Source organism: Drosophila navojoa, chromosome 3 (assembly GCF_054131105.1).
Source record: "Drosophila navojoa isolate 15081-1374.11 chromosome 3, UAZ_NAV_1.0, whole genome shotgun sequence".
NCBI classification, from domain to species: Eukaryota; Metazoa; Arthropoda; class Insecta; order Diptera; family Drosophilidae; genus Drosophila; species Drosophila navojoa.
The window spans coordinates 10,079,576-10,092,957 of NC_142891.1; the positions used below are offsets into that span (position 1 = coordinate 10,079,576).

A 13,382-nucleotide genomic window follows, 5' to 3' on the forward strand; every position below is an offset into this window, starting at 1 on the left:
AGCCGAGAGTGTGCGGCGCGGTGTCTTGTTAAGCAATAACACGCGCGCAAATACATTGATTGAGTTATACATTCCAAAACATGTTTTTATTTTCATTTTCTTTTTTTTTTCAGCAGAAATTGAAAGTTGTCAACGCTCTTCCTGTCCTTCGCGTCAACAACATGCAAAACAGATGTCTATCTGACAAGCTCAAGTTCATATTCACAAGAGAGACAAATATATGTACGAGTATATGTATTTTGTGTGTATTTCCCGGCTTAACTTTGAGCATTTAATTAACAATATGCTTGTGGCTCTTCAGCTTAACTACTAGCCATTTCCTACGCAGCACGAGCATTGCCATACGAAGCGTTCGTTGAGGTTTTTCTGTACATTGTCAACCAGAGGCGATAAATACATCTGTGCGGATAACATGCAAATTGTCGAGAGATGCTACCAAACAGGCGCCCAGATAGGCAGACATCATCAAGTCGCATAGTTTACGCCGTATATGGCCAAACTAATTAGCTTCCTGTTTAGCAAAATGTCCGAAATGGTCAAAACAACATCGCCAGGTAAATAAACAATTTAATTATAAATAAATAATTAAATAAATAGCGCGCCGCACACAGTCAGCCAATTTACATAGCTTGTAAATGCCTTGAAGAACAACAAAAATATATATTGTATAAAATAAAAATAAATCAAGCTAACGAAATTAGACAAGTTACTCAAAAATGGTGCGCGCAAATATATAAAAAAAATTATATACTTGTATTTATTTCTAAATAATTTATTGTGTTCTCGTTTAGATATATAACTGAAATATTTAAAGTTCTCGCTGCCAGTCGAGCCGCCCTATATGGCTGACTGGACTGACTGTAGCGAAAACTGAATTCAGTCGAGTTGAGCTGAGAATTCTGAATCTTATATGAATCGCGTCTCTGTATCGCTTTGCATTGCGGCTCTGAGTGTCGCAGACCCACGCGTGTTAATTACAAATGATTTGTTATGGTTCGATCTGCTTGTGGTTGTCTGCCATTGTGGGGCTTTTTTCATCCATCTCTCACTATCTCTCTCTCACACACACAGCGCTCCGTCTCTGTCTGTTTTTGTCTAACGACTTGTGTCACATTTAGGCGCAACGTATTTATCATGTCAGCAATTAATCAATATGCTCGTACTACAATTTTGCCGTATGCACGTTACGTTGCGCCGAGGGCAGATTGTGGAAGAAATATAGTTCATTTTTATATTTGAAGGCTAGAATTTATATTTTATTATATATCAAAGTTACTCACTTGGCACTTAAATTGAGCTGAGCATGTAGAACAATCGGGTTTTTAATCCACTGCCAAGAAAGGGAGAAAAGAAATATTTTATTATTTATAATGAAAAATATATACATATATTGATATATTGATATTATTTAATTATTTTGTAAGGTTATGTGAATATAATTGAAAATTAATGCTGTCATCAATGAAATTAAGAAGTAGTAAAAAAACTACTTAGAAAAATAATTTTATGCAAATTTGTCTACAAAATAAATATCTAAACAGAAAAATTTATTTACAGAAATACCTAAATTTTTTAAATGTTTTTTTTTTTCTTTTCTTTCTAATAAGTATTAACTGTTTTTTAATCCCATAATCTAGCTTAATAGAATTATTTATTTGTTTTATTATTATTAGATTTATTATTGTTATTTATTTTATTATTTTTAATTTTATTATTGTTTTTTAATTTATTATTATTAATTTTATTGTTGTTATTTATTCTTTTTATTAATTTTATTATTTTTATTTACTTTGTTAATTTTTATTTTTCTCTGTTATTATTCAAATATAAAACTATTTTCTTCTTGCTTTGCTTTTTTCCCAGCAAATCTATTATCCGTTTGCTAACTTACATAAATTAAATTTATTCACATACAACTTCAAATTTATAGGTAACTCCACAAACCACCCTCGCTTCACAAACTATTCAATTCGTTCCAGTTCATTGCTAAACGATTCGCATTGAACATATTCAAAGTGTTGCATTTTGGATGCTTCACACCAAGTGACATGCATATATAGTAACCAGCAGCTGACACTTCTTCATCAATCAATTAATAGGCCCAGACGACAAAATACAATTAAACAAAGCAAAAATTCATAGTCAAGATTTGGCATCAAAGTCGATTGTCTGGCTAAAGTGTTGAGCAAAGTAATTGTTATAGCAGTCGCGGGCTGTGCCCAAATGACAGTTGTTGGCATACAAACGAGCACATAAATATGTATTACCTACACACACACACACACACACACGCACACACATATGCACTCATACTCATTGCTGGCACTCGATAGAGTGGGCTGTCATTTTGGCCATAAATATTAGGTGTTAAAATTATGCTAAATGCAGTGGGTAGTTAGGCCGTGATTTCTATATAACAACATTTTATTGCATCCAGTTTGTGACCCAAGTTATTTTGTATTTTTAATTTCTATATATTTTGTTGTTGTTTTATTGTGTTTCGCTTTTCAATGAGCCAGGCAGCCTGCCTTAATTTATGCCCATTACGCCAACTTTTCTCAAAGCTTCCAGTTACGCGATGCGAATTACCTCACTCTTTTTATATGATATTAGCTGTGAGACATTTTGTGGCAACTTCTGCAACATAGTCAGTCAGTTGCCAAGTCAGTTATTCATTTAGGCTCCCCAAATGGTCATGAAAAAAGATATATGTTCACATTTTTATGGTTAAATGCGGTTTTCATGTTTCAGCGCCCGTTTGAGCAAGGATTGCGCCAAAAAAACATTTTCGCCATAGTTGTCTTTGGGGCTTGGACGCCGTGATCCAATCGATAAGAGTAATCGATTGCAAAAGCAGGCGATAGTTGCAAGAGAGTAAAATATACCATCAAGTTTATATTAATTTCAAAGTAAATACTAAATAAAAATTATATTATTAATTGGCTGGGAAACTTGTATTTTACCAAATTAAATTATATAAATTAATTTTATATTAATACTTAATATAATAATATTACAATATAATTATGAAAAAATTTACCAATATAAAATAATAAACAATTTTTTAATTAATAATTCTTATTTTTATTCTTAGGTAAAAATTTAAAGCAACAATTGTAAATATTTATATAAATAAATAAATAAATAAAACTTTATGTTTTTATTCATCTATTTAAATATATTTACAACAAATTTCTAAATGCTTTCCTCCTTTAAAAAATACGAATGAAAACTTAAATTCCATTTCATTAAATATATGAATGATTTCTTTCAAGATCTCAACTATTTAATGTACAATATTTCCAAACGTTATTTACTTTCACATGCCATTCGAAGCAGGATTTCCTTGAGTATGTACTATCTCCACTATAAAGTCTGCTTAGAAAACTATCTTCTCACGAGCCGGCTGTGGTTATGCAGGCACCTTCTCTAGCAATTTAGCGACTGTAACTGAGGCTGGAGGCTTGTCAACATGCGTTCCAAGTGATTTGCAGATGTTTCTTCTCTTTTTCTTTTTTGTTTTTTGTCTTTTGCTTCTTGGTTTTCTTTTGGTATCACAACGCGTCAGTCAGCCGCAAGACAACGCAGAAAATTTGCTACTCGTTTGTTGTCAGCCCGGTTTTATGGGTGCCTAAGCGGCAGGCCCAGCGTACTACATACTAGTGCAACAAATCTGTGCGGCTTAAACATGTAATAGCTCTTTAAAAGGTTCAGCTAAGCGCGGCCGAGTTTCAAACAGACTGCCAGTCGCAATTGGGTCAACCGAGTGTTATGTGTGCAGCTATGTATGTCGTTTGTTTTTGTTGTTGTTGTTGTTGCTTCTTGCTTTTATAATACATGTGAGCCAAGTTTGTTGCCTAAGTCATTTGATTTGCCTCCTGGCATTAGACACATTGGCTGTGCCCAACCATTTGGCACTGCGCCACACATTAGACTTCAAGATGCACATTGATTAGCTTGGGCCAAAGTTTAAGCGGCTAAACGTGCCGCAGCAGCTACAACATCAACGACAATGACAACAACAACAACATGAACCACCAAAATGCCACAACAACAACACAAATGACTCAATTTGCACAGAGTATGTGGCATAGAAACGATTTGGTTATTATGGCACGCATGCCTTTGACTATTAATTAAATGAACATAAATAATATTAAACATTTTTGCTTATTTATAATAGTAATTTTTATTACACCTGCCCATTCTAATGGAGGAGCGAGGGAGCGCTTGACACGCGTGACCAAAGCCAGGCGCATTATAAATTCAAAGCATATTCCCACCATAAATGTCGCATAAATACGACTATTTGGAGAGAAAAAGGGCACGTTAGCATAAACAAATGCAAATGAGCGTAAATCAATCATAAAATATATGTCCACATGGGTTCGCAGACATAAAACACATGTTGCCGGCACTGTAAATACATATGAAAAGTGTTTTCTGGTTTATGTTCTGGCAAAAACGCCCACGACTGGACTGTAGAAGGCATGCATAATTTAAGTTTTAAAACGAAGCGTAATTAAATTTTTAATGTCACTAATTTTTAGCTTAGCTCATTGGAAAATTAATAAATATTATGAAGGGATTAAATTAATAAAGATTTGTTTTTATCTTGAGGCTGTTGGAAACATACATGGATAAATGTTGTAAGTCAACATAGTTGTAATGTATTGTCGATAAATGCTCTGCTATAGACAAAGAAGCGATAAAAAAAAAAAAAAATAAATTAATATATATTGTATATATAGTGGTACTGCGTCAAGCGAAAGATCTAAAATCGTAACTTTGACTCTGTTTAATATATATTTTGTGGAGTTCAAATCTTTCACCTTTCCTTTTGATAGTTAAGAGCTGTCAAATCGTAGGACCCATTACGTCCAATTGCTGGTCATTCAGCAACTGAATCGCCAAATGCCGAATTCAATTACTACCTTCAACAGGAATTCAAATTAAACAATTATTTTTACAGTACTGACAACCTTAAGACGTTTTATAATTATGTAGATGGTAAGTGTTCTTGAATATATGAAGAGCTGAATGTCACAGATAATTTTAACAGCAGCTGAAATATGTTTAGCGAAAATAGTATTTGTTTTGCTTAATCAAGGTGTGTAGCTTCAAATCAAAAAATCTTGAAAAAAAAAAAATGTATTAAATAACTTATTTTACCCTAACAAAAATAATGTTTTCTTTTTTCTAAATTACATTCTACAATTTTTTTTTGCATGTACTATCAAAAATAACTATTACAATTAGCTTATTATTAATTTATTAATTTATATAAAAATAATATTATAATTAATTTATATAAAAATAATAAATAAAATTTATTAAATATATAAAAATTATTAAAATTTTTTAATTAAAAAAAAAAATCTTTTAACCTACTTGCAGGTTTTTTAGATAATAAATAATAAAGTTCTCTCTTGATGAGAAATTTGTATAAATAAAAATTATGTCTTGCCATTGCTGCATTGAGGCATGGCCAAAACAGATTGACAAACATAATGTCAGCTTAAGTCAATAAATCAACCCACAAAGCATCCACATTTCTATCCCACACATTCATATTTCTGTCTGATGCATATCAAAATTTTCAATTCCATAAATTCACCATAAACTCTAGTATTTGTTTTCAGCGTCTTTCGAGTGCTATAAATTATGAATAATATTATAAATAATTGAAATAACTCTATAAGTCAAAGTCTTAATCAGCTTTGAATTTATGTTATGAGCTGTCTACACATTTTTTATAAATTATTATTTGCAGTCAGACTTAATATAAACAATTATACAAGCAAGTACTTAAGCAGCGGTAGTTTTTTTATTATTTTTATTTGTATTTTTTAATGGCATTATGTGCTCAAGAACTTGTATAATAACCATTTTGACAGACATATAAAAGCTGCATATGCCGCGGCAGATGACACCACACAACGAGTGGCCAAGCACACACACGCACACACACACACACACACACACAGATACAACAAATAAACGATTAAACAAGAGGAGACAAACAACAATTTTGTTCACCTGCAGCTGGCGCCCTGGAAACCGGAAGCAAAAGGTAGACAACGACTGTTGAACCTTTTTGGCCGGCTCGAATGCAAAGGCGGGGCAGACAGCCAACAAATAAATTTGGTTTGTTTTGGCTTTTTGGATGCGGCTAATTTAGTGCCACGATATGTTTTCAACAATTAGTCAAGCATGCAGGCCTGACTTTTTGGGCGCTGCCGTGCAGACAATAAATAAATCACAAAAACAAAAAACAAATTTTTTTTTGACACAACAAAAAAACTTTAAGCAAATGTTGAGGAAGCAAACGTAATAAAACAACACACAAACACAACAAATAATTGTTTACAAACTGCATGTATTTTGTGAAACGTGATTTGTGCCTTGGCTAACAAAACTCATCAAAAACAAGAAACAACACAAAATAGTGTGTAGCACGTGTGGTAAATGATGAGCAGACGCCTCATTTGTTTGCCATTTAGTTGGCTGTTGTTGCGTTAAGTGCGATGCTATTGACTTTTGAACTATGCTCAAAGCTTAGTCAGCCATAGCTCTCATTAACGGCTCAGGAGCTGTTTAATAATGCGAAGAGTCAAATTGAAAGCAGGAAAAGAGCTTTGACTCACTGCACACAGATTAATTATAATTAACGGAGAAGTCAAGTACAAGCTGAACAGAACTTCCTGGATTATAATTAGTATTAGATTATGAAGATGAAGCAAGCTATAATGTATAATATATATTTATTATGAGGCAACTAATTGAAAATTTTATATCAACTTCTCTATAATTATAACAAAAAGAATTTATAGCAAAAATGTATTTTTTAATAGCTTAAAATACTTTGATACTATATTTATTCAAAAAATTTTTATTGTGAATAAATATATTCTTTATTATAGAAAATTTTAATTTGCAATTTATTAATTCAAATATTCATTCAAACTTCAAATATTTATTGAAAACAGGCATTTTTTTAATAATTACAGACTAACTTATTTGCTATTAGGTAAAGTATTTATGTAAATTGGACCGCCCACATAAACCCCAAATTTGAGTTCAATCCATTACCCATTAGCGACAATTGTGTGGCAAAAAAGGACACATTTCCATATCGATAAACAAAAGGCACTGAAAAGAAATCATTTGGCCAACAAAAATAGAAAAACAAAAGTAGGCCGCAATTTGTTGCACTCACACTCGGCCAACAAATAAAACGAGGAAATGACAGAGAAAAAAAGGAACACAAAACTTTGCAACGAGAGAGGGGCATAACTTTCAAATGCGATTTGTTGAAAAATTTGTAGTCCGCCAAAAAAACAAAAGAAAAACAATTGCGAGTATTTCCAAACGGCGTGACAACATTTTTATTTTAGCCATGCTTGAATGGTTGGCGCTGCTGTTTCAATAACCAAAACCGTAACCAAATATATACAGACCCCCACACCCTCCCCAGTCGCCAATTGGCAACAGAGCCAATACGAAACAGCCACCGCTAGCGACACGTTTTGAACCCACAGCCCCAAAGGGTCAAGTGGCGCGTGTAGCGAAAGCCAATCCGCAGGCGCACCAATATTGACAGGGCCAGGCCAAGAGCTATAACAGCCACAAAGAGCGAGGGCTGAACGTGAGTAATCACAACAACGAAGTTGAATTAGAGTGTAAAGGATAACATTTTATGAATATAGAGAAAAGAGAGTATTGCAAACTTAAAATACAGTGTAAAGGATATCATAGATTTTAGCGGGAATTTGTGAACGAGTAAATAGTTGTTACTGTTCATTACTCAGACTAAATTTTTGTTATTTAAATTTAATTGAAAGAGAAAAGTTATTTAATAATTATTAATAATATTATCAATCAATTAATCCTGCTTTATCACTGAAGCTTAGTTCTCAGTTTACTCAGAATCTGATTTACTTCTGTCGAACTACTCAAATATTCCACGATAATAACTCTATACAATTGTACAACAGTGAACATAAAATATACGATATTTTCCAAGAATATGACAAGGAGAAAAAATCGTTTTTCGGATAAGCACTGAGCTCAACAAATTTATAGAGTTTTCAAAGAGTTTTGCTGTGTGTCTATTACTCTCTTCTGAGCTATAGCTGATTCATTTGAGTACAGCATCGAGCCAATTCTTTTATTTTAATATAATATATTTTATATAATACATTTTTTATAATATATTTTTTAATCGGTTGGGTTTTACTTCTGACCATTTTCTATTTATTTGTTTATTTATTTATTTTTTATTTATTTATTTTTTGGCATTTTATCTAACTTAGAATTTAGTTATTCCATGAATTGTTCTTAGCCGATTACTTGCAAATCAATTCAATTATTTTCTTTTTATACTTTCTACTACTCACAACATAAATAACTGTCCAGTTGAGACATTGTTAGCCTAAGTACACTCAGGGACAACATCAAATTACTCTCACTGAAATTGATTTATTTTTATAGATTATCTACAGCACATGTGAATTCTAGACAATTGCTGTTACAATGCATTCACTAAGTAGTCAACTGAACTCTATTGTTATTTGATATTTCTAAATACCATTATCTATCGCTTTCCCATATGCACAGCTACTCGGCTACTTTACCTTTTAAAATTCTATTTTGCATATTAGTTTATATATTTAAGCTGTAGGTACTATAGAAGAGTACTTCGTTTCTTTCTTCTTCAATTTTGAATTTCTATAGCAGCCCTCGCTCGTGATGGCCCTGCTGCCAGCGTAACGACCATAACTACACAGATACAATAAATACGAATGCAATGGCAATTGCCTTTATAGATATATAGTAGATAAATGCGAAAAGGGCCATTTGTATCTGTTCTCAGTTCGATCTTCACGCCCGAGTGCCGCAATAGACCTTCCACCTATTGAGACGCCGAGCGTTACTTGGCATGAACTTGACATGCATTTTGTTGTTGCCCGTGCGTGTGTATTAAGTGTGAGTAAATGCTCGCTGGGGAGCGAAGGGGGGATATACCCAACTGCCTGGCTAGGCTACCTACCTGCCAGCACTGCCAGAGAGTAGGTAGCCCAGTCTCCCCAGTCTAGACTAGAGGCGAATTGTAAACTGCATTGGAGCGCGGCCTACGTGCAGCATTGGGCCGAATCGAATATTTTGATTTGTTTTTGTTTTCATTTTGTGAGTTCTAGCGAGTTCTAATTAATGGCTTAATTCTGTAACGTCAATGGAATCGATTGGCAATGGTTACGCCATCAATTTTCACTTATGGCCAAAAGATGTAAAAATTAATTAAGAAATTTGCTGACGCATTTTTATTGTATCGGACGCTCAAAAGCAAAAGCCAGACACCTGCTGCTTTTTTTTTTATTATTTACAGATACTAAACTCTAAAAGGCAAGATATTTTACGATTAGCCAAATTTTTAGCAGGCCGCTCGTAATAATATTTATTTCGCTTATATATTGTACATATATATAACTTTTAGTTCAATGGCATTGTATACGACATGAATATAAAAATGAATTCAAGAGCTTTGGCTTGGCGGAGCCGTATGTTAACGCTTATATTGCCTTACGTCACATTACGTTACGTTACAATATGGGATGTTACGTTATTTATATACGCGCGCATGCCGGTCTCAAATGCCGGTTTGTTGTTGCCTATGTGTGAGAGCTCTGCATATAAAAAGCAAAATAAATGCCGGCCAAGAGCGCAGAGAGCGCAAGTCTTAAGAGCGAAACCCAGAGTTGTCATGTTATGCGTTGAAAAGTATAAAAGCTTTTAGAACTACATATAAATTGACATATATGTCTGTGCTCAAAAAAGGCCAGACGTTGGTTGCCTAAAGAGAGAGATTTCAGTTTAATAAATTATATAAAGAAAGTGATAAAATATTTTTATTTAATAGGAATAGGAAAAAAAATTTTAAATAAAATAAATAACTAAAAATAAACAAATATTTTTCTTTAGAAACAAAAATAAATAAAAAATGTTGTATTCATAAAACTTTTTTATTTCAATAATTACATATTAAATGTATATATATATATACTAAAAATAAATAAACATTAATATATAAAAAATCTGTTATATATATATTAAAGCCTTACCATAAATATAAATTTTAGTAGCAAGTAAATCATAATAAATAATATATTATAATAATAATATAATACTATGTGAACAATAATAGTAATTAATTATAAAATATATTGGATTTAAATACATTAAATTTTTTCTAAAAATGTAAAAAATTAATATTATTAAATAGAAATTAATATGAATATAAATGTATATACATATATATATATATATAAATGTATATAATTAAAGTGCACCATTCGCAGCTCCTTTCACAAATCACTTTATATGTGGTGGATAGTTGTTGCTAGTTCTCTATAAGAACACATGACTTTATTGGTATTACTTGGAATTGCTCACTCCTTTTTAGGGATGCCAGCAATAAATCAACTTTTATTACAAAGCTTTTGTTACTTTGTGTATAAAAAACATATATATTTATACACAAATATATATATATACACAGATATAGATTGTAATAAGCAATTAGTTATCTGGTGTCATATGCAGCACAGTGGGTGCAGATCAATACGAGTAGATGTTAAGCCAAGTCGAGCCGAGCGAAGAGTAGAATGAACAAGTTTCTCTTTAAACAGCATTCGCTGCTCTTTGACAAACACTCTCTCGCTCTCGCACTCTCTGGCGAAAAAGCTGACATCATCCAATGGCTAGAAGGCAGCGCTCAGGCTGCGGGCCAGCTGGCAGACGGCGGCTTATTTAACGCGCGGGCCAAGCTGAAAACTCTTTTAGTATAGCGTTGGCGTGCGAGACAGACGGTTCGGTTGAGCACAAGATACACAAAGTACTTGACTAGCTAAAGCAACAACAAAATATAAGAAAAAAAACAAAATAAAACACAACCGAAAACGAGTTCGAGTTCCGAGCAATTAATATACATACGATATAAGCACATTTAGCGCAGGCGTTGAACTAGTGCGAGCAAGAACATATTCCAAACAATCAACAAACGTAATAAATATTAATATAAAGAAAACAATGCAAATATACACATAAACAAACATTTAACAGTTGCACCGAGAGCCCAAGCTCCGGCTGATGTCAGTTCCCAGTAGCCTAGTTGAACTCAACGTGAATTGAAGTGTAGCCAAGCGTTCAGTGTGAAACGCAAAATAAGCGAAGCCAAGTGCCGTGTTTTTACTTTAGATATATATACCTACATATATACATATACAAATATGTATATTTAGTCACAAAGACTAAGCAGCAAAAGTTAAATTCACAATTGTAAAGAAAGTGAAAGACGAGACGCGACAAGTTGGCCTAGCGCAAAGCATTCAAAAAAGGGAAAGGTTTCCTGAGCTGACTTTTGCATGGCGCTTTTATTTTTTAATTTAACTTTTTTTTTGCGCTTGTCAAGTGCAGCCGCTCAGAAGTTTTCAGCTGCCAGTTTCAGCTTCCCAATTGCCCACGATCAACAGCTGTTTATATATTGTACATACATACATACATATATTTTCAGTTTCTTTGGCTGCGCTTCGCCCACTTGCCCGAGCATCGAAAATCATTGAAAATTAATTTTTATATTTTTCATACATCAGAAATCTATATATATATAGATTTATATATTTATGTATATGTTTGTATATATTCAATAAATAATTATGCCAATGCTTTGCTGACTACGCGCTTTTGTATATATTTTTTCTATACCACGCGTTTTCTGTTTTGACTGCCTGTCCGAGTGTGTGTGTGTGTGTGATAAAAAAAACGTAATAAGAAAATAAAAAATTCGAAAAAAAAAATATATAAATATATCGCAGCTTAAAAAGCGACCAAGCGACATTGATGCCAATCGCCAGTGCATTTGGCCATGTTGTTGTTGTCGCGGCTGTCCGGAGTTTGAGCCAACAACAAAAACAAAGAGCTTAAGCATAAGCCTAAAACGCCTTCAGTGAACACACGGCTCGAGTGTAAGGCACATGCTAAAAAGCGCTATCAACGTCTGACTATCGCTCTGCAGGTACGTGCAATGCGTCTTTTGATTTATATACATATACATACTTATTTACCGTTTTGTCCATTGCCAGCACAAAAGCCAATCAATTTTATATACATATGTGTTTATATAAACTCATGCATGTACATGATATATGTGCATAATAAATAAGTTGGCTGCTTTGCCAAATATATTTTGCTCCATCAAAGATAATTGACTTATTGTAATTGAGACGTTATGTTGCTTATTTAATTTACATTTGCTTCAAATTAACTTTAACATTGAAATTTTCACTCATTAAAAAAAGTTATATGCAGCGAATGGTATTTAGTTTGTATTCTAGTTTTTCTTCTTCATTCAATTGGCAGTCTGTGTCTTCTTCTTTGTCTGCACTGTAATTAGCACAAGAAAAAGCTCAATTCGCGATTTCTTCCCATAATTATTGCGACACGAGGGCTTTTCTTGATATAAAGTGCAGATCACAATGAAAGCAACGTAAAATAAACGTAAAAATAGCTATAAAGTCATTCGAAATTTCTCTTCTCTTAGAAGTCAATAAACTTTTTCATTTGCGTGAACTAATTTTCAGCTCGTTTTTACTACGCAGAAGTTGATATCTTTAAGCCGAACCCTTGAGAAACCTTTTCAGGCAGTATTTTTTATTATCCAGGACAGAACTATTATTGATAAAATATATATTATTATTATAATTATCTATTTATTTAATTTAGCCAGTGCTCAATTACTCTCTTGACTTGAGTCTAGCTCAAAAATCATTTCCCTTTCATTAATTATCTGGCTACCCTCGCATATTAGATTCCTCTTTCAGAGCAGCAGCAGAATTATTTTGAAATGGTTTCTTCGCAATCAAAAAATCAAGCCTCAGTCCACTCTTAAATGTTTGTCTTCTCCATGTTTGCTGTCTTCTCATAATTGCGTTTATCCTCTTAATGTTCACATACTCTGCTCAGCTGTTCATTACTTCCGGCAGCTAAGTATTACACAACATTTACATTTTTACTTCTCACCCACTCGACGTTCATTAGCTTAAGATTTTTCTCAGGCAGCGTGAATTGTAATTTTCAGCATTTCTTATTTTGTTTTTCATTTTTGCGCAATGCTAAAACAAAAGACTTAGGCAGCAAACTTGAGCAACTACACACACATATATATTTATATATATATAGACATTCGCTCAATTCACCATGAATCATAAGAAACCAAATAAAATCTTTTGCTTACAATTAAAGTTCAATGATTCTAGCTCGCGCATGAGTTCACATTTTGCCCAGACGCTGGAAATTAGTCATTCGTTTGCCATATGCAAATAGTT

General features: G+C 33.0%; 1 protein-coding gene across 9 annotated transcripts in view; it reads left to right on the forward strand.

Annotated features, from left to right (window-relative positions):
• Window positions 1–10,782: 10,782 nt before the first annotated feature.
• Window positions 10,783–13,382, forward strand: part of LOC108658058 (uncharacterized) — a 59,910-nt gene continuing 57,310 nt past the window's right edge. For 6 of the 9 annotated variants that reach the window (XM_030384854.2, XM_030384863.2, XM_030384853.2 and 3 more), the window contains exon 1: window positions 10,789–12,073. The gene's annotated coding sequence lies outside the window, so the exon portion shown is untranslated. Of the gene's footprint in view, window positions 12,074–13,382 lie in introns of all 9 variants that reach the window. The other 3 variants (XM_089256895.1, XM_089256894.1, XM_089256896.1) reach the window with 2 other exon arrangements.